General features: G+C 31.5%; 1 protein-coding gene across 7 annotated transcripts in view; it reads left to right on the top strand.

Annotated features, from left to right (window-relative positions):
- Positions 1-22,023, top strand: part of Brinp3 (BMP/retinoic acid inducible neural specific 3) — a 392,440-nt gene that overhangs the window by 243,250 nt on the left and 127,167 nt on the right. The window lies entirely within an intron of this gene.

The following is a 22,023-nucleotide window of genomic DNA, read 5'->3' as shown; positions in this document are numbered from 1 at the left end:
CACAAGCTCCAAAATTCTTGAGAGCAACTTTAGTTTAACTTTCTTGTTCTTTTGCAAATGAAGTTAGCTCTTTTGGAAAAAGATTAGAAGCTATCTGTATTACTTCTGTTTCTTGCCCCATGCAAAATGTGGCAGGGCTCTGAGCTCTGTTCTGTGTAGGAACAAAAGGGAACAATGACAAGCCTCATTTTGAGAGATACCATCACTTCAAGAACTGTCTGGTAAAGGGGAGAAAAGTTTGATGCTTCAAAACAGACATTCAAGAATTCCTCTTACCCACTCATGAACACATTTGAAGATATTATCCCTTTCAAACTCTCATTAGTTTAGAAGGGACAGAATTTAAGAAATAAATTGTGAAAAGAAATAGATTTTCAAATCCAATAAATGGTCTGTTGCAGGATGATGTTTTCAAAACCATTAATGTTCACACAACATCCTGTGAAAGAGATTTTCTAAAAGTCAAGCTACAAAACAAATCTTCCAAGACTGAGGGTCAGCCACAAAGAGCTTTGAGGACACTCATCATCTTCATAATTATCGTGCTGGTATTCCACATAAAGAAGTATTCTCTTCAGAGGCAGAGATCAAAAAATTTATTGCTAGAGATTGGCCTAGGAAAATCATTATCTTCAGAATTTCAAGTATTTTCCATGTAAAGTGTTGATGTTATAAAAACATTTACCCAAATATGGGAAAATAGTATCCCACTGTCAAGGGCAATATCTAGAAAACTTTGTAGAGACATTGGCAAAATAAAATTTAGGAAGGAATGAAAGAAAATAAGAAAGAAAAAAAGGCAAAATGAACAAATAAATCTGTAGTGATGTGTTTATTAAATATTTCTGTTGTGAATATATAGAAAGCGTTTAGGCATTGAAATACAGATGACAATATACACCATATGCTATTTGAAATTTAAATTTCATTCATAATGTAAAAAAATCAGAAAACACATATAGGATCTTTTTTCTAAGTTATAATACAACTTTATTTTCAGCAAAATTATATATACTGTTATAGTAATATAAGAAAAGATGACACAGACAAGATAAGATTATGACGAAATCTTAGTTTGGGGACATGAAGTAAATGTGAAACATATGTGGAAGATTTTAACTTATAGATCATTGATTTTTGGGGGGTTTTTTGTTTTTTTTTTTTCTTTTAGTAAAACTTAGTTCAAGAATGTGGATAGTCTCGGACTTCTTAAAAATATTGACTTCATATGTATGCATAAATTTTTATCAATAACTCTTTTTTGTTGTGGTGGTGGTTTCTGTTTCTTTTTTTCATGACTGTCCTAGAGATTTTCATTAGTAAATTCTTAGGGTTACAGAACTAATTTCACTGCTCATACTCTTTCTCTTTGGTCTTTCCTCTTATACTGTCTTGAATTGATTACATTTTAATCATTTATCAAAGTTCTCTTTATTCAATGCATTTATTTTAAAATGTGTATATTCACTCATTAAGCCTCTCATTCACTTCTTAAAATATTTAGCAGCACAGATGCTAGAGCTGAAACACCTGAGTACAAATCCCAGCTGTTCTGTTCATTAGTCAAGTACACCATTCAGCTTTGCTTGGCCTTAGTCATCACCTTCAGCATAAGGAGATTTGCTGAAGGAATGAATGAGTTCATATATGAAAAGTTCTTCAAGCAATATTTGGTGTGTAAAAGCACCAGTTTTAGTAATTTGTATACAAAATATTTTTATTTAGCACTATTTTATTCCAAGACATTGCATATTTATCTTTTGATCTCTCCACTCCGGACTCAGTACCAGATAGCTCTATAACATTAAGGAAATTAAGGGAACCTAATTCAGCATGAGTAGAATTGATGTTGTAGCACTGAGCAAAGGCAGAAACTACAGAGATTCAAATTGCTAAAGAGAGGTAAGAGGTTACAAATGTTGCTTAGATGCTAAAAAAGCTTTGCACAGTTTCACAGGAATTCCCAGTAGGCTTTTATCTTTCTATATCTTCATTTCGCCTGTCTTAGTTTAGCAGAGTAATAGCTCTTCTGTTAAATTTGCTTAGATTGTACTCAGAAATTATATATATATATATTGGGATTATAAAGTCTAGGTGTTCTTGAACACCCCTTTATCTTTGTAACAAAGCACTTTTTTCTTATCCAAAGGAAATAAAATGATAGCTCATTTTCAAAACAAATATTTTATTGACTTAAATATTGTATGTTTGTAGAAAAAGCGTATGGTATGAGGGAATGAAGGGTTCCAACTTTTGTGAGAGTGGCCGTGTTTGCTGTGCTATCATTAAAAACTAATGCCATTATTTCAGTGGTTTAAAACACAAAGGTTTATTTCCCATTTTTATTGTATATTTACTGCAGGTTAATTTATTTTTGTAGGCTATATATGGTTACTCTCAGATACAGGAATAGAACTCTTCTTGGTAGCAAAGAAGAAAATGAGGAAGTTGTAGGCAGATGATGGCTTTTAAAACTTACATTTCAAAGTGAAATTTGGTTACTTCAGTTCACAATCTTGTGGTCAAACTAGTCATATATTAACCTTGAGGTTAGAAAGACAGTGAGAGAAATTTGCCCAAAGAGAAGCAGTTGTTCAGAACTTGACGTTAATAAACACTGTTGAGGAGGGGATTATTTTAACATTGGCCTGGTTTAGAATTGCCAATATATGGTAGTGATTGAAAGAAACTGATATAAAATTTATGATGCTTTCAAAATTGCAGACAGTGGAGCCTTTTATTTCCCATGTACTGTTTGGTTATCAATTATTATTCTACTTGTGGTCCTCAAATGGGGAGACTTAAATTTTTCTTGGAAGGAGTATCTGATAAGTCATTTTTACAGAAGGAACAAGAGAAGATATTTTTCCATTAATAAAGTCTATTATTTTGTGGGTAAACTATGGCAATAGAGATAAACATGCTAGTAATAATTTTAGAAATACAGTCAAAATACTTATAGAGGCTGGAGAAAAAAATGAAAAAGTAATTAATAGGTTGATAAGTGACATTAGTAGATAGTAACAATAGCCAAGTAACAAGAAACTAAGCAAGGACTTACAAATGTTATTTCCAGAGAGAGAGAGAGAGAGATAGAGAGAGAGGGAGAGAGAGAGAGAGAGAGAGAGAGAGAGAGAGAGAGAGAGAGAGAGAGAGAGAGAGACTTTTTACAAGCTAATTAGAGTCAAAGAATGCGTTAAGTGGCAATAAATAATTTATTTTTAAAATAATTTTTATTAATAAACTATTGGCATATACCAAATACAACGTCAAGGAAAAATATATATTTTGTCTTTCAGATTGTATCAACAATGAACTCTAAATTGACAGTTTGGAAAAATGTACTTCTATTTCTAGCCTCAATCCCAAATTGTCTATTATTACCAATAAGAGAAAATGTTTCATTCAACTTATCACATTTATGTAAAATTCTAAAACTACAAATAACCCCATTTCTGTCATTCTTTCTGTTTATTCCATATACCTAATCTATCAGTGGGTTTTGCAGATGTCCGCTGCTTTTTCTCCCTTCCTGGTAAGTTTAGTTCAGGCACTTCCATTGTAGAGATTTTTTACTTCATTTTTGACTTCATTTATTATCTTTCAGATGCAGCATGCACAGCATCCCAAGATGAATTTCTATAATACTTTCTTAAATCATACTATAATGCTGCACAATATAAGTAGGGTTCAAATTTCCTATTATGTCTAATGCCACACAGATAATATTCTCTAGAATTGAATAATATCTTGTCCCTGGGCCTTTCTACTTTCACCACTTCATCACTGACTTGAGTAGTGACATAAAGCAGGGCTTATCAAATTGGTGGAAATTAAAAGAGAACTGAATAAAGATCCAAAACTGTTTCATCAAGCTGGGGAATAAATGAGTTTAAAAATAAAAAGTATGAGTACCATTGACACAAATGTGAAATTAATAAAGATACTTGCATTTTTGTCTTTAATATTCTAAACATTCAATATATAATCCTTCTACTTTAAACTTGGGACAATTTTGCAAGATCTTAAAGAAGACTTAACTAGGTTTAAAAATAATTTGTGATATCATATAATAGAAGAAATTTTCTGTATGCCACCAGATAACAGATAGTTTCCCCATTATATTATTCAAAGGGAGTCAACCATTTAAGTGAATGAAACTTGCTGGATCATGTTCTGGGGGTGGAATTTATATTTCAGATTACTAACCTTTCCTTCCAGCTAGATTGAAAAAGACTGAGGTTAAATTACTTTTGCACTTTAAAATGTATTTTAAGCTACACTAACTTCCTAATATTTCTGAAAATTGATCTTAATTATATTTTCTTTATTTTTAAACTACAATCATCTATTAAGAATTTTTGAACTCAAATGGAAAATTTTCTTAAGAGACTATTTTATTTTCCATTTAGAGGTTTCTATGAGAAATATAACAATTTTCTTACTTTAACATGTATGGCAATTGTGACTTACATCAATTGAAAACGTTGGAGCCATTTTTAGTTAGGTTCAGGACAAATATACTCTCACCTTTTCATAACTTAAAAATGGCTAAAGCAATTTAGTTCAACTCTCAAAGAAGCTCACGTTTGGTTCTCATCCAAAATAGAATCAAACCCAGAGAGAGTTATGATCTATAGTGCAGATGGATATTGTACAATCATACTTTTTGTGTACTTAATGCACATGAGGATTAGTTAGACACATTTTACTCTTTTTGATGTTTATTATAAAGTAGCCAGTTTTAACTTCTAAATTTGCAGCATCCATAGATAAAACAAAACAGTATGTTAATAATACTAGAGGAAACTAATTACTCTTAAATTATATTATTTAAAAAAGCAAAATCATACATTATATGTGATCCTATATTTTGAGAAATAATTGTGTTCAATTCTTATGTCAGTATAAGGTTGTCTGGAAAATTTCAAATTGCCTTTCATTATCAGTAAATGTTAATTTCATATTTGTGATCTGCTCAGCACCCCTAACTGTAGGCCTGCGTAAATGAAATGGATACGTCTTTCTCCTTGAGGTATTTACTGTGGTGAGTTACAGATATAGATCAAGGAATGCAGTATGACAAAATTGGATTTGTTGCTTCAACACTGATGGATTCTTTCCTGAAAGGAGTTTTAAGTGTGTTCAGAAACCTCTGACCTGGAACTTGGAGCATATATATCAAGATAATAGCATAGGAGGAGAAAACCAGATGGAAAACAAAGGGTTTGCAGTCTGAAAGAGCATGGCATGCAGAAGAAGGACTATGGAGAAATTCAGTGTGTTTAAAATGCTGTGCTCACTTACTTGTGGCACAGTATTTAAAGAGCTTGTAATGCAATAAATTGATTTAATTTCCCCTAAGCCTTCACCTATGCCGTTAGCTCACCCTTTGCCAAATGGGTTTGTAATTTATTAGATGATACTTGAGGTACATTTTCTTTCCCTTAAACATTTAGAAGTCAAGAGGGTTACTGTCAACATGTTACTTCGGTAGTGGAAAGTTAGTCCACTTGTCACAAAGGCTTGAAATGTACTTCTGAGGTTGAATTTCCTTTCTGGTGCTCTGTCACTGTCACAGGACAAACTCTGTCTCGACAGCCCCCATCTCTTTAGCGCAGGTCCCAGAAGGAAGAAGTTGCAGACCCCATAACACCAGCAACCTTCCCTCTATCAGATGAAATATATGTTTGAAAGATTCTAAAAGAATTAATGAATAAATCAGAGGACAGGGATGATTCAGAACCGCAAAAGAGATGGAAGGACAGGCAGAAAAGGGTGGAAAGGACATAAAAAGAATCAAAGTGTTTTATGTACATGTACCAACTCCCTGCAATGTAATCATTATGTACTGCAAACATCTATTAATAAAAATAAAAATAAAATAAACAAAAAAGTAGTAGAATCAGTGAATACCTACACATCTGTATGTTAGTATGTGAGCTTGTCATAGAATTCAATATAAATGTAAACTAATAAATTCTCTGAAAACATGTAGTGTAAGTTCTAAATAGGAATTTAAAAAATGAAAATCATCTAATGCAAAGAAAATTCTTGCTGTAGTTTAGAACTATAAAAACTCAAGAGAGTTTTTAGATTTAAAAAATTATATTTAAAAAACATCTGATTGTTTTTTGTTTGAGGTAGAGAAAAGAAATAGAAAGTTCTCAAAAGAATAATTGAATGGAAGTAGTAGAGAATGGATAGTGCGAGAATCAAAATATTTAAAGATAGCATTTCAATTGGTTAAGGGCTCAGTGTAGAACACAGTATGTTGGTGAAATGCATGTTTATATTATAGCAGAGAAGGAAGTTTTAATTATTATCCTTGGAAAAGGAAAGTTGAATATTAGTGAGAGGTAGATACAAAATAAAATATTATGTTATAAGAGGAAAAAAATAGCAACTTTACTAAATCAATAAAGGAGAGAGGGAGAGACAAAATGTAGAAATAAATCTCAACTAAAAAAAGGCTATTTAAATCAAGTATATCAATGTAAGTTAAAATATGACTTGAGTTTTCCCATTAAATGACATAGAGACTGTTAAAGAGAAAGAAAATTAAAGCAATGGGATAAAGAACAATGAAGCTTATTCATAAAGCCAGAGATAATTGTAGTTCTCCTTTTAAAATAACTAAACACGTGGGTTAAATGTTGAACAAATTCTTCTATGAATCAAAATTTGAACAGAAAAGAATTTCGAAGTCAGGCTACAAAAATGGTGGTGGTGGGGGGGAGGAACATCAAATTTTCTAAGAGCAATGTTTTTCTGAAGCACCCGAGATAATTCATATGTGCTTTCAAGGTTGAAAAGGACTATCTACATAAAGACATATTAAAACTAATTTAATTAACACAGAATGCACACAGGACATGTATTTTTAATTTTTGTTAGTGAAACATGGGGATAAAAAGTTAAAGAGAATGGAATAGAAATTTAGTAATGTGATTAGATAAAAAGAAATACACAGAAAACAAAAGAGTGTCCAACAGTAGCTATTTCAAAAGACTTCCTGAAGTACAGCTAAACTAAAGGAAAATGATCTTTATAAATGTAAAGTTAATACCTTATATATGTCACTTCTCTTCAAAATGAATACTTATGATAAATTTCAATTTGTGCTCTGTGGAAGGTTTTTGTTTATTTCATTTTATTTGGGAAATGAACCCAGGATCTCGTGCCTGCCAGGCAGGCATGGCACCACTGAGTTAAATCCCCGGCCCAGGAGCTGTGGGAGCTAGGACATGACTGTCATAGCAGTCGTGGTGGGACTCAGAAGCCCAGCACTCTGGGAGGCTGAGGTGCAAGGCTCACATTCTGAGCCCAAACTGGGCAACTTAGTGATTTAGCACACTTCCATTTCAAAAAAATTAGGGTTTAATGAATTTAAAAGACTTTAAGACCACTTAAAAGAATTTAAAGACCAATTCCTTAAATTTTTTCCTTTTATATGTGCCCAAATTAAGTTCAATTGATTATGAATGATTTCTTCTGGGAAAGGGAAGAACTGGATTTAGAAACAAAATCTAGGTTTCTTTTTAGGGATTCTAAAACTGAAGAAGTATTGCCATGTACAAAACGTGATAAAGAATTATTGTGTGTAGTATATGGGACCAGATACTAGTCAATTTAGCTTTACATAATTAGAAAGATGTCAACATTAGAATAAATTTGATATCTTTATGTCTATACTATTAGATATGTAAATTGTACCTTAAGAAATGACTGCAATGTTATTTTCCTGTCTTTTATTTGTATTAGTATGTATTTGCAGCACATGAGGTTTACATTCCTTATGTGGAGTTCTACATATTCATGACACATTTTAATTTTCTTTTTCATCACTTTTCTCACCTCTCTCCCCCCTCCCTCCATCCCTTGATCCCCCCCATTTGAGAAACATCTATCTCCCTCCTTCCTATTATCTAACTATAAATGCAAAGCAGATATTTTGATATAACTGACTTTCTTATTTTATGAAGTTTAAAATTAAACATGTATGACTTTCTTTAAAACTACCATTGATTTATTCATATCTTGCAGTGATGCATAATTATTTATAATTACATGTATATACATTTATATGCAGACATTACATATCTGCAAATATGTGTGCACATATATTACATATGTGTGCATATATATTTCCTATCTAATATCTGTACATAGGTACAAATTTAGTAAACATATTATAGATCAACATGTAATATTTCTTGGGAATGTTTTTCTTAGACAATCTTTTACATTAAGTACTTGAATATATCTTTCTTAGAAAACCTTATACATTAGATTTCCTTCTTAGAAAATGAGTATGTCTTTCTTAGAACACGTTATATGTAAAGTACAGATGTCTATCCATGTTTCTCATGTGCAGTTTTTCATATGTTATTGTGTGCAGTACACATAAATTCTAGCACTTAGGAATCTTCTTACACTATGACCAGAATCTTGTCAATTGGCCAAACTACAATTGCAAACCCTTTGAGTGTTTGTTTCCTGTTTGCTATATAGAATTTTACTATGTGGTCAGCTTTATATACACCTCTCCCTCAATAGTAAATGTAAAGTATATTTATCTATTACACTTGAGGAGGAACTGTCTGAGGTTCAGTATTCTGCTACATGACTTCTACCACTGGTAAATGACAAATTTATGATTAACAATATTAGTAAGAACACTATAGATATTTTAAATTTGAAATATATGACTGTAAGAACCCTAATGTCATATTCACTAACTTAAAATTTATATAGTACATCAGAAAACTTAAATATAAGATTCTAGATTAATCTAGAAAGATTTTGCTATTTCTTTTCCTGAAGAGCATGTAATTTAATTGTGAGAGGGTCTTTTAAGATTTCACTTAGAAACTACTTAGGAACAAATCTACCTATATTAATTCTCTGGCTTCCTACCTGATGAGAAATTGTTAATCAGTTTTCAGAGAGTACTATGAAGGAACGCTTGCTGGAGGCACAATAGTTAGGCTTTAAAACATGTTTTTTATAGAAGATAAATACATAAAATGTTACCTGTGAAATTAAATTAAAAAAAATAGTCACAGTAATACACAAAATTAATTTTTAGCAAAGAAGAAGTTGCAAACATATATGAAGCAATTTAAATGACCCTACAGGATCATACTACATAAATACATTTTATCAGGCACCTTTTAGGACATAAGAAATAACCATAAATTCTATATGCCATAAAAAATGTCCCTATGCAGGTCACATGCACAAATTTTGGTTGATTGTGAATTTGGTAACCATTTATAAAAGAAGCCAAGAACATCAATTAAAATTAAGTACCTGCTGAGGAAGCATTATCTTCTTTATGATTTTTCTTTACTAACTTGATGGAGTTTAGTGTAAAATTCGAAGAAACAACACCCGATTGATTGGCTAAAGACTATTTCTAGAGATTCAGAGTTCATGATCTGGGATTTTACAACTCTATGGACTATAGCAGTTGCCACATTTTGGGGTTGCAGGCTGAGAAGTCTATGTTTGCCATTAAAACTTTATGAACTCCCAGAAGTGTCATGGGGATTTCTTTGGAGGGTCTCTACTCTCTAAAGGAGATAAGTAGGCAAAAGGAGATAATATAAAACAGATGAAGATTGGGGGGAAAATAATAGGAAGAAAAGGAAACAAGATTTGCAGTTAAACTTCACATAGAACTTACTGTCTTTTTAAAATTTATTCTGGGATATGCACAAATATGTAAGTTAACATGTAGTAACTATGTGTTTTTTGTGTTTTGATATGGCTGCGTTGAATGAGGTTTAAGGATAAAAACTTTTCTTAATTATAATCCTTAGCCTATATTCAGCTTGAAATGTAGAGAAAAAGACAGCACTGAATAACATGATTACAATATTACAGAGAGTTATGGTTGCTCTATTGATTTTCCTAAGGTTTTTTAAAATTTTAATAATACAGAGGTAATTCCAAATGACCGTAACATTCCTCTTTCTGCTATATAATTTAGTTTGTTTTTCTGAGCTCATTTCAGTGCTGACATACAGTGATAATCAGTTGCCAAAATTTAGATTTCTCCTAACAGTTTTGTGAGCAAAGCCAATTTATTTTTCAGGAAAAAATTCACAGAATTGTTTCTGTATTGGCCAGTTGAAATAAGAAATCCAATTCTGTCTTTTTAATTATCTTTAACTCTGTTGAATTTTATTATTCTACACTTATCAGTTCGCTTAGACATTTCTTTAATTGGGTGACAAATGGAAGAATATGACATGTTCATTTAGGTAGTTCAGTTAGTTATGTGCACAGACATTAGTTATTCTATTACAAAAAGAAAACTGAAGTCAGACGTTATTGATATGCTTAAGGAATTCAAAAATATTTAATATATCTAAAACTTCAAAAGGCCATGATAAAAAGTTTTTAAGTTTTAATCATAAACAATAAGAGACATCTTAATAAATATTTCACAATTATCCTGTTAAATAGAGATTTGGAGTGAATAATACGACATTGTTGATAGAACATTATTGTTTTGAGATAAAATAGAAGGAACTTTAGAAATATTCTAATACATTGTTCTGATACTTAAATGGAGGGAAAATAAAACAATAATAAGGAAATAGTTTTAGCAAATATTAACCATACATAAAAGAAGCCTATTTCTAACCAAGTCTCTTGCTTTAGTATCTTAATATGGCCTAACAATTTGTGGAAAGACTGTTGCTGGCATTTTGTCAGTGACAGATTGTCCGGGGTGTGCTTTGTGTGCACTGCTAGCTGTGGTGCACTGGCAGTGTCCTCGATTCCACTGCCATCATCCTCTAATGTGGTGATGGGGGCTGTGCTTGTCATCGCGCATGGAAACTTTTAGCTATTTTGTTAAAGAAAGCAAACTAGATAACTCAAAGCATACGTTTTTATATCATCAACAGCATTAGCTCACCATCAACTCCTTGACTGAGCCTCCTAGAGAATCCCAGTATGCACTTTGTCTGGCTTTAGGGACATACCAATAAACTGCCTCATACAGTAAGGCTGAACGAAGGGAGTGGCTCTGCTCAAGGTAACTCTTTGGTCTCTGATCTTAGTGACAGTTCGTTTGTGATCTCAGTGGAATTTGCTCAATTGTAGGTTAGCATCTACACCGTCGACGGCATATTCATTCCAGTTACTTGCTTTTTCTATCAAGGCAGACAAAGGGTTCTTCAAGGTAGAGGAGTAAGTAGAAGAGCTGGATATGACGGTACAGAAAGAATTTGGGAAAGGAATGAGAAAAACCATAGGGAGCAGGCCATGTGTGTTCTTTCACAATTAGAGATCACTGCCTCCAAGGGAGAGGCAATATGGGCTGAAACTGTTCTAATCTTTTTCCTTCAATGACTTTTTATATTAAATTTAGGCATTCTAGTTTTTTGGGTTTTTTTTGTTTTGTTTTGTTTTGTTTTTTGGTACTGGGGATCGAACTAGTGTCCTTGCGCTTGCAAGGCAAGCGGTGGAACCACTGAGCTAAATCCCCGGCCCCCATTCTAGTTTTTGTATTTTCATTTAATTGGGATAGCTGATGACACTATTTTTTAAAATGATTATAAAATACTATCAGTTTTATATGATGACTTACAAGAGCTCCAAAGAAAATAGTGTTTCTATCTTGAGTCTGGTTTAGAAATATTTTTTTTTGCCATTGTGTTTTAAATTATGTGGTCATTTCAAGTACATTCAAAGAATAAAGAGAAATGAGGATGCAATTCACAGAACAAGTAAAAAAGGAAAACAAAATCATTCTCTCGTATTTTACTTCTTCAGTTTGCTTTCATCTCTAAAACAAATCTAATAAATGTTGTTTGGGATTATTTTTATTCTTTATGTGAAGCAGCAAAAAGAAACTGGGCCCACGGTTTCCTTAAGATGTGAGTTCTCTGGTCCAGGAAAGTGTTATTCAGGCTGGCAGTGGCAGTGGCAACCCGAGGGGCTGTGTAATAACTCACCAGACACGGATAGTATCCGTACCCCGAACTGGGTACTGTCTGTATCTTTTGTTTGTAACTGTGGCAGTGCAGCTTTAGTTTTTGCCATTATTAACATTGAAAAAATCAGAAAACTCTTAGCCAACTGTAGTGTAATAGCAATATCTCTTTAGATTTTGTGTAATGAAATACAAAGTGACCCTTTATTCAACACCATGAGTTTTTGCTCTTACAGATATAATGTGTAGAAAAATGTCAATTTTCTAAATGTGTATCCATGTACTTAGGATCTTAATGAAAGCCTCCTTTGCTCTATAGCTTCTTAGGATTGCTGTGATTTTAAGTTCTATTATTAAAGAAAAATAAAAAATAGCATCAGTAGGAGTGAGCTCTCAGGTTTGGGCTCTCCATAACCAATCAAGTGCTATGCATATAATTTCCATGGTAACAGTGATCAAAGCACAAAGGGTTCCTGATGGTATTTGGCAACCTTATTTTGACTAAATTGTGTCCAGTTTACCTTATTCCATGTTATATTGAATAGACACTTCCAGAACCGAAGAAACTTCTATTTTCTAGCCTGGCATGTAATTTTATATTTTAATGTCTGCTCAGAGGCCATACACAGTCTTGCTTAATAGGTTTCCATGTGGGTGTTTTTGTGTGGTAGGTGCCCTTGTATATTCCTTTGATGGGGTATAATTTATGGGGTATAAAAAACTAGGGCAATCGTTGTAGCCATGCCTGGATACATAGTGGCAAGTACAAGAGCAAATTGCTCTGAAGCAATTGCTGAAGACATTGTTCATTTTGGCCTCAAATATAGTGTATGCCCTGTCTTTTGTATTACTCTTCTTGAACCTTAATAGTTTACTTCACATAAACACATTATGCTTTGTGTTATTTCTGGTTCTTTATATTGTATAATCTACCTCTATGTATCTATACACATAGTACATATTTAGTGAATATACCGACAATATTGTTACAATTAAACCTTTTTACTCTCAAGTTTCAAGTATCAGTGCTCCTCGTGTAAAAGAACCTCTAAATAACTAAATTATTTTATCTATGGAAACTATAAGGAGTAGAATGAGGTCAAATAATTAGCAGTGAGAAGTGATTTGGACAGATAAATAATTCAACAATGTATAGAATCCTTTGCATTACATTCCAATTGACTTATTTTTGTGCTTTTACTGTGAAAAGTAAATAATTGGGGTACTGAATATATATCATACACTATTTTGAACTGCCACTGAATGGTTGCAGCAGGTCCAAGGAAACAATGGCATATCAAATGTATTTAAAATCACTATAACCATTTTATTCTAAGTGTATTGGTCATTTTTGCATAATAATGCAAGAAAACTTTGTTTTTTAATGTACTGCACTCCTGTATTTTTCATTGGTGACGATTTTAGACATGAATTCACATTTTCCACTCAAAACGTACCCTATTTCTCCACAAAGAAGACCTAGTCAACAAATAATCAGCCTTGAGAACTAGAGACCTAATATGCCAGTCCCAGTCACCCAATTTGCCTTGCCTGTGGCCACCATCTCCTGCTTCGAGTCTGCCCCGTTAGGCAGGTAAGGCAAGGACACACTGACTGAGCTGGACTTTTTAATCTCTTGTTTTCAGGGCTGATTATTTTCCACTTAGGTCTTATTTCCAAGGAAACATGGGTATTGTAAGTAGGAAAAATGTTTAAAAATATACACTTTTGGAAATATGTATTTAAATATCTGTATTTTGGTCTATACATACCTTAAAATTTCAATATGTATAACATTCATTTATTATTGAAAATAGTTCCAGAAATATTGTGGTAGGATAAGGAACTAAGACTCATATGAATTATTCTATGATGTGTTATAAAAATTGAAATAATAATCCATGCCTGGCAGAGAGAAAAAAGATTAAATGGGAAAAAAAATAAATTCATTTTTCAAAAATTATCATGAAAATAATCTTTAATTGAGAAAGTAGAGAAATATTCTTTTCTTTCTTAGTATCAGGATTTTTCCAAATTTTTTGGTTATTTTCATATCTTTAACAATATGTAATTGTAAAAAGTTTCCTATGTGAGTAGTAATAGAAAAAAATCATACGGTCTTACGATATAATTAAAACTAGTCATCACTTAGGTTTTGCTTTTCAAATATTTACTGGGGAATAATATAAGAATATGTGGGAAGCTACATTTCAAAACATTAATAAATTAATATAGAATAAAAGCTAATTACTTTCACTGTCAATCAAAGTTATATTAACCAGTGCATCCACAGTATTATTTATTATTAAATAAATGATCATCACCTAAGATACTATAACAGTTTGATTGATTTCTACATCAACCTAGACCAATGAAATTGTTCTTTATTGTAACTCTATTGCAAGACGCTGGAGGATGGGTTGAAAATTACATGAAACCGAGGAAAGTTGCAAAACCTTGTTAACTATAGAAAGTACAGGGCCAGTATGATGTTTAGAATCCATATTTGGTCTATGAGCCAAGGAAGTCCCTAGGCCATTTTACTTACATGATAGCAAGCTAGCTGGATAATCTCTCTGGGTCCAGATTCTTTATTCATATAATGAGATGGGACAGGATGATTTCTAAGACTCCTGACAGATATGAAATTTTATATATGCTCACATTGCTCCACTTTTTTCAAGAAGTTCACAAAATGTGTAATAAATTAAGTATTCCTTTGTAGTAAAGTTTTCTTAATAAAAATGAATGTGTATATATGTGTATATATATATATCCCAATTTACCCTACAGTTGTTGAATTACTACCACATACCAGACACGGTGTTTAATTATGTATATGGGGAGAATAATTAAGTGTAAAGAAGGTAATGGGAATAGATGATTACTTTGCAATTTTTATAATTACTCTAATAAAATATAAGGAAAGCCTTGAAGTAAAAAGAATAAGATATCACAATATTTTGAGAGTTTTAATCTAATAATTCTTTGCATATTTATTAATTTCCTAACTTTGAGAAACATTGTTTTTAAGTTTGTTTAAAAAATAATTGCTTTAAAATAATTTTTCTAAATGTAACTCTGGGGACATTTTCCAACAACTTTGTAATCATTAGGGTTTAATTTAAATATTAACTATATAAATATAATAAATTTTTATTTTATTGATATTAAGTACAATTTATTTGCAATTACTTTAAAATCTAATGAAAGGAGACTAGGAAAGCAAATATAACATGGAAAAAAGAAAATTTAAGTAGCTTGCTTATTTAATTGTGTTTCTTTTTATTGCTGTTTAGAGATGAGTTTATTAGCAAAAGACAAATTCACTTTTATCGCAGATAGATGTATTGTTTGGAATCGTAGCTACCTGTAAAATAAAAAAAAATAATGATAATAAATAAGTTAATTCATAGCAAAAAATTAATTTGTCACTGTGTATCTGCAATTTTCAAATTATGGCCTTGCAAAAACCAAAATACAGGTAAATATGACTTAATCTATCATGATTTAAAGTGGATGGTATTTAATTTTAAGAATTTTATAATTTTAATAATCTAAAAATAAGTCACTTGTCTTTCACAATTTTCACATTATCACATTTTATCATTTTCTTTTTTCATTTTTTGGAAAACCGAATCGAAGTAGTAATCAATTTGCAAGAGTATAAATACGAAGACTCAACCTTACATGTAACAATGGATTGTTGATATGAATGATCTGGTGTGGTACTTCCCCTAATATAATTCACAAGGGAAAAGGTATTAAAACATTTGGCTAGTATATGTTAATATTCACAGACAGAGAAATTTGGACAGTAATCAGATTTGAAAACTGAATTTCAGCAACCATCACTTTAAAAAAAATAGAACCTGGACCAGTGATTTAGCTCAGTGGTTCTGCTGCCTGCCTCGCAAGCAAAAGGTCCCGAGTTTGATCCCTGGTACCAAAGTAAATAAATAAATAAATAAATAAATAAATAAATAAATAAATCGAGCCTTAGAACTTTAGTAGAACCCAAGAAGGTCCCTTCATGCCTCCTTACTATATAGAAAGGCTAACATCATGATGTCTTCTACCATCATTAGTGAATATTTTCCCAATTTTGAACTTTGTAGCAATGAAATCATGGATTTCACGCATTATTATATTTGTAAGATTCATTCATGTCATTTCGTTGTTACCTTATCTTACTATTACTAGGCTACAGTTTTCAACTCCTCTATTTATATGTACATTGTATTATTGATTGCTATTTCGATATTTTTCTGCTTGGAGTTATTATAAGACTGGTGATGCTAGGAATCTCAACATGTGTCTTTTGCTATGCATTTACTCAGTTTTGGTTGACTGTACCCTTGGCTCATAAAATATGCTTCTCTCTACTTATGTAAATAATTGCAATGATTTTCTAAGGTGATTTTACTAATCTGCACCCCCGGAATCAGTGTAAGAGAATTCCCATTCCTTTGCAGTACTGCTAACACCTGGTTTTATATTCTTGTAATATAAAATGCTTTGTAAAAGCACTTCAATAAGTGGGTAGTGACATCTTCTTTTTTTTTTTTTTGGTACCTGGGATAGAACTCGGGTCCTTGCGCTTGTGCAGCAGGCGTCGAAACCACTGAGCTAAATCCCTGGCCCCGGTAGTGACATCTTCTTAAGCTTTAAAATTGTATCGGCCTGATAAGAAAATCAAGCACAGTTTAATGATTATTGAAATTTTAGATATCATTATTTATCAAGTGTCTTTTCCACATTACTCTTGCCTTTTTGGTACAGGCAATTGTACTCAGGGCCTTGCTCTTGCCAGGCAGGTGCTGCCCTGCTGAGCTACATCCCTGGCCCTGCTCTTTCCATTTTATTATTGTTTTGTAGAATTTCATTATATATTCGGGATATGAACCATTCATTAGCTGTAAAGATCGTAATTATCTTAGCCAGTAATGTTAATAAACACAATATCCTAGAATAAGTACCTCTATAAAAATTTATACAAGAACTTTTTTGAAAAAAAATATTCATCTTCTTAAAACGATATGTTTAGGATAATTAAAAGATAGAAGGATATTTGGAAGGAAGAAACAGTGTACACTATAGGGTAAGGGATATCTGAAGAAAATGTGATCAATACATGGACAAAATTGAAAAGAAATGTAGACAATCATTGTTACAGCAGTTTGTGTGGATGTTGGTGCCAGTAATAAAATGCATTGCTCATTACTCCAATCTCCGATACTTTAAAGATACTTCTGTTGGTACAATATGAGGTATGTAAAGTATCCTTGTAAATATCAACATTCTCTTTGTGGACATCTAGGTACGTTGTGGTCTCTAGAGAAAATGGATCTCAGAAGGAAGATCCTAAGTTCCTATCTTATACTTACCATCATTTCATTGTTTCGTTACTCTGAAACAAAATGATAATTTAAATGAGAGAGGCTGTGAAAAGGAAAGCTAGTGAATAAAGAACAGTCCTGAAGAACAGTTGGTCCCGATTTCAACTATTTTCTTCTCTAGGAAAAGAATGTAGGTAAACAAATAAAAGTAGAAAAAATATTAACAGTTGTTCCTTTGGGCTAGTAATTTATCTTATTGCTTGAATTTCCTATATGAGCATTTATTACTTTTGTTATTAAAAATGACAGGTTGGAACAAGTCACAATATAGCTACTCTCTATGTGTTCCTGTTATAAAACCAGTAAATAGTTGATGAATGACAAGTCATTAAAAAGGGGAATAGACACATACATATTTTGAGGAGGTTAAAAATAAAAGAAATTACTTCCACTTAAATATTACCTAAAGTTCATAAGAACATTACAAGCTTTAACACTGTAGTTTTAAAATAAAATATACATTATATAAATTTGTAGTAAGTGATGTAGTATTCATAGGACTATGGATTTATTGTCAAGAAGCAATAACCACTTCAGTCAAAATGATGAATTAATATTTTGTTTCATGTTGAAAGAGGCCTAGAGCAATACTAGTTTTAAATATCTCTATAAAATTATGTGTGCATACATGTATAATTTGAGAAAGCACATATATATATTTTCACCTTCTGTTCACACTCAACATGAATAAATTTTCTCCTTTAATTAGGTTTTTGGGTGGATTATTAAATTAGGATTTATATCAAAGGATGAACAGTTTTTGTTCTCATTTTTATTGCTGATGATTTTTAAAATTATTCTATATATTTGAACTTACAGTTTTTCTTTAACTATTACATCTTGCTTAGTGGTGTTTAGATTCTTCTTCTTACTATATTATGCTTTAGTTGTATATTTATGTGACCTTGGAAGAAGTTCAAGTGTAACCTTGATTGGAGGTGACTAAAATGCAACACTCTGTCAATAAAAAGCATAGGAACATGCAGTGATGACGTCAGCAAGAGTTTTACAACCTTGATTAGAGCCTTGGAGATGGATAGTTCGCATACATTTAAATCAGATAATCCCCATCCATTTACACTTGCTTTTCAATAGTAAACATTGCATCATACTACACATATTTGAAATCATTCCTGTTGGACTGGACAATGGGAAGCATTTCTCATACACAGATGATCTCATTTTAGCTTCACAACCGCCTTGTACTGCTGAGATTTTTAACCATTTTGAAAGTAGAAACTTCAAACTGACAATAATTCCTCTCTAGTAAGTGACAGAACTTTTATCCAGACATTCTCATTTCAGTCTACTTTTTAAAAAGTAATACTCTTATTAGAATTCGTTCTGGAGATACTTTAAATTTATAATACCAAAATTCTAAGATAATGAGCTTTTAAATAGTACTATTTGTGTTTAAGAATGTAAATGTTTTTTCTATTTAGCTACTCTTCTTTTATGACTGTTTTTTCATTTTTGTTTCAGATTGCTTTTCTTCAACATGTTATTGAATTAATTTCATAATTTCAATGCTTTGATTTACCTTAATAATCTTGAGGCAAATATTATCTTTTGAATGCTTAAGACTAGAGGGAAATGTGATATAAAGTAGCAAATATTGTTCATTTTCAAGTAAATTATCTGTATACACTGTATTCTACTTTAAGTAAACTCTAACCTATAATATTTTAGATCTGTGAAGTTTGCCTATACATTTATTTGTGAGACAAATTTTTGAATTAAGAAGGCTATTTTTATACTCTCTGTAAGACTTTCCAAGTGTGAAAATTAAAGCCAATAATTTATCAAAACAATCTAGATCAAATTGAAAGGAAAAATGAATATATATGTATATCCTTACTGATTTTTAAAAATATAATTTATGTTCATTCACACAAATTGTCAGATATAGAATCAAGAAAATACTTGACATACTTAAAATATCAGTTTATTTTTAATTTTTCAAATTTTTGAAATTTTTCATCCTACATTTGGTTCAGCCATAACCTCAAAGTCGCATACTCTACAACATGCCTTCATCTGTCAAGCCAATCAAGCACGTATAAGTTTCACATGGTTTTCATTCACACCTATCTCCTATGTAACACCTCAGAGGCGACACTCTTTGTATTCTAAGGTGTATGTTTCTTTGCTTTTGATATCTCCTGTCCTATTAATAAATAAAGTGATTTTCCCATTGCATATGCTATTTCTCTAAACTGTGGCTGCAATCAGTAATGGATTATTGTCACACTTAATCATTTTTATGTTTAGCTATTGAATGACATCTACTTTCATAAATGGTGAACCTTAAAACAGACTTTCATATATCAACTGATGAAGAAACCTTTTTCTGGCACATTTATGTAATTCAATTTTGGCAGGCTAGTACCTCTACAGAAATACTCATATAATATTTTGTCATTTAGTTTTTCTATTTATTTTTGTTAATTTTATTGTTACATTAAATTTAAATGTATATGGACATATTTATTACTGCTGACACTAGTGAGACATGTAGGGTCCATAAATATGATAACAATTTAAAAAGTAAATATATTTAAGAGAATATTATGAGTTTTTATATTTCTATATTAAATTGTACAAAATCAGTGAATTCAGTTGTGAGATGATAGATGGCCAAAAAATATATAAACATGATGTTACACTTTTATTACTGTAGATAGTAAATGATAAGAAATAAGTATAATATATAGATATAGATACAGAGATATAATCATTACATTTATAAATTTATTATTTTCTCTTACACTTAATATCAAAATACAGTAATAAAAGACTCACAAAAATGAGACACTCTGTCACAAGACAAAAAGATAATATTTATCCTCTTTTGAACATTGTCACAGCTGGATTGGTGGCATTTCTGTACAACTTGAAATGTAAGGCACGAGTTTGAGACCAGCCTGGGCAACTACACGAGATTTTGTCTGAAAAACAAAACAAAATAACAATATAACAAAGTGATACAGTATTTCATTTGAATTTTCAAGGTATCATAAATGTCCATGTAATTAAGCCAATTTTACTTAGAAATTCTCTAAAAATAACACAGAGGTTTTTATTATTTTTGCGTGTATGTGTATTGAAGGCAAAAACAAACTATATTATTGCACGAAAGGAAAATTTAAATTATCTTAAATCATAAATATTTCACTTGATGTCTTTCATCTTCTCCCTTCCTTATTTAATTGTTAACATTTACATATAATGTAGATTGAACACATAAACATGTATATTAAATGCATATTAAACACAACATAAATTATTTATCTGAACAGAATAATGTGTTTATTATCATCATTCTGGGACAGTGACTAAGGAAAAATTCAAAGTCAATGTGATATTAGAAAAAATACCTTCCTTCTTCTTCTTTTTTTTTTTTTTTTTTTGCTACCAGGGATCCAACTCAGGATGTTGCGTTTGCGAGGCAGGTGCGGTGCCACTGCCCAGTGCCTTACTTTTAAAAAATCACATTGTCAACTAAGCGCTTAGCATTTGGAAAATATGATAGTTTTCATGATATAAATCATGCATAAACTTCACACATCTGAGAGTTTAAGCATCTAATTACCTATCTTTATTTATTGCCCATGATTTTGGTGATTCCCGAATTACTAACATCGTGTTTGAAATAACTGCTGAGAAACAGATTTTGCTCTTCCAGCTAGCTGTTTCCCCTGAGTGTCAACATGCTCAAACATCTCTCTTACATGTCTTCTACATTGGAGCTTCTTTCCCCCATATATGTATCTTATCACTTAAGCCATAAACTTTAATGTCTTATTTCTTTTGATAATTATATATTTTCAGTGTTTCATAAACTTGCCCGTTTTGTTTTTCATAATTCATTCTCTTAGGTACAACTTACTGCCGACAACTATTTCAGGATGTCACCATCTCAAATGTGACCTTGTTCTTTTCCTTGGTTCATTTTTCCCTCATGATGCCTCCTTCTTTTTCTCTTAACTAAGGTCTATGGCAAATAAATACTAGCAGTAGTTGAAGGGACAAAAGAGTAAATATTTCCTGCACTCGTGGCTCTTCTAATTCTAGTGAAAGAAGTCAAAGTAGTCATGATAAATAAATAAATTATATGACATATTGGAAGGTAATGACTACTGTGAAAAAGAAGAATAAATTTAAAAGGAAAGAAAATATGGTTTGAAGAGATAGGAGTATTCTTTTTAAGGACATTGGTCTAAGTCGTCCTAATAGAATAATATTTGAGCAAAAACTGGAAAGAAGTGGAGGAATAAGCTTTGGAATATTTCAAGGAAGCACAGTTCATATACCTGAACAGCAAATTGAAGATCCTGAGGCAGGGAATATACCCAGGTTCTGAGAAGCAGTAAAGGGGCCAGTAGGATTGGAATGATATAAATAAGGGAAGGGAGAAATCCAATGAAAGGCACAAAGAAGCTCCATAATATGGCAGATTTCTGAAAACTACTTTTAACTTGAATGAGTAGGAAGCAATTGCAAGATTTTAAATAACAACATAAAACCATTTAATTTGTGTTTTACAAAGATAATTTTTTATTAAGAGCAGAATATCTAGTTAAAAAGAAATATCACTTATATACTTTTCTGCACCAAAATGACTTTTTTAAATTATCTTTTTTTTTTTTTTTGAACTAGAGATCGAACTCA

This window comes from Heterocephalus glaber, unplaced genomic scaffold, assembly GCF_053883595.1.
Source record: "Heterocephalus glaber isolate CG9 unplaced genomic scaffold, H.glaber_assembly_v1.0 deba00001600, whole genome shotgun sequence".
Classification (NCBI taxonomy): domain Eukaryota; kingdom Metazoa; phylum Chordata; class Mammalia; order Rodentia; family Bathyergidae; genus Heterocephalus; species Heterocephalus glaber.
The sequence above is the reverse complement of the archived record's forward strand: the minus strand, read 5'-3'. Positions and strand labels throughout refer to the sequence as shown.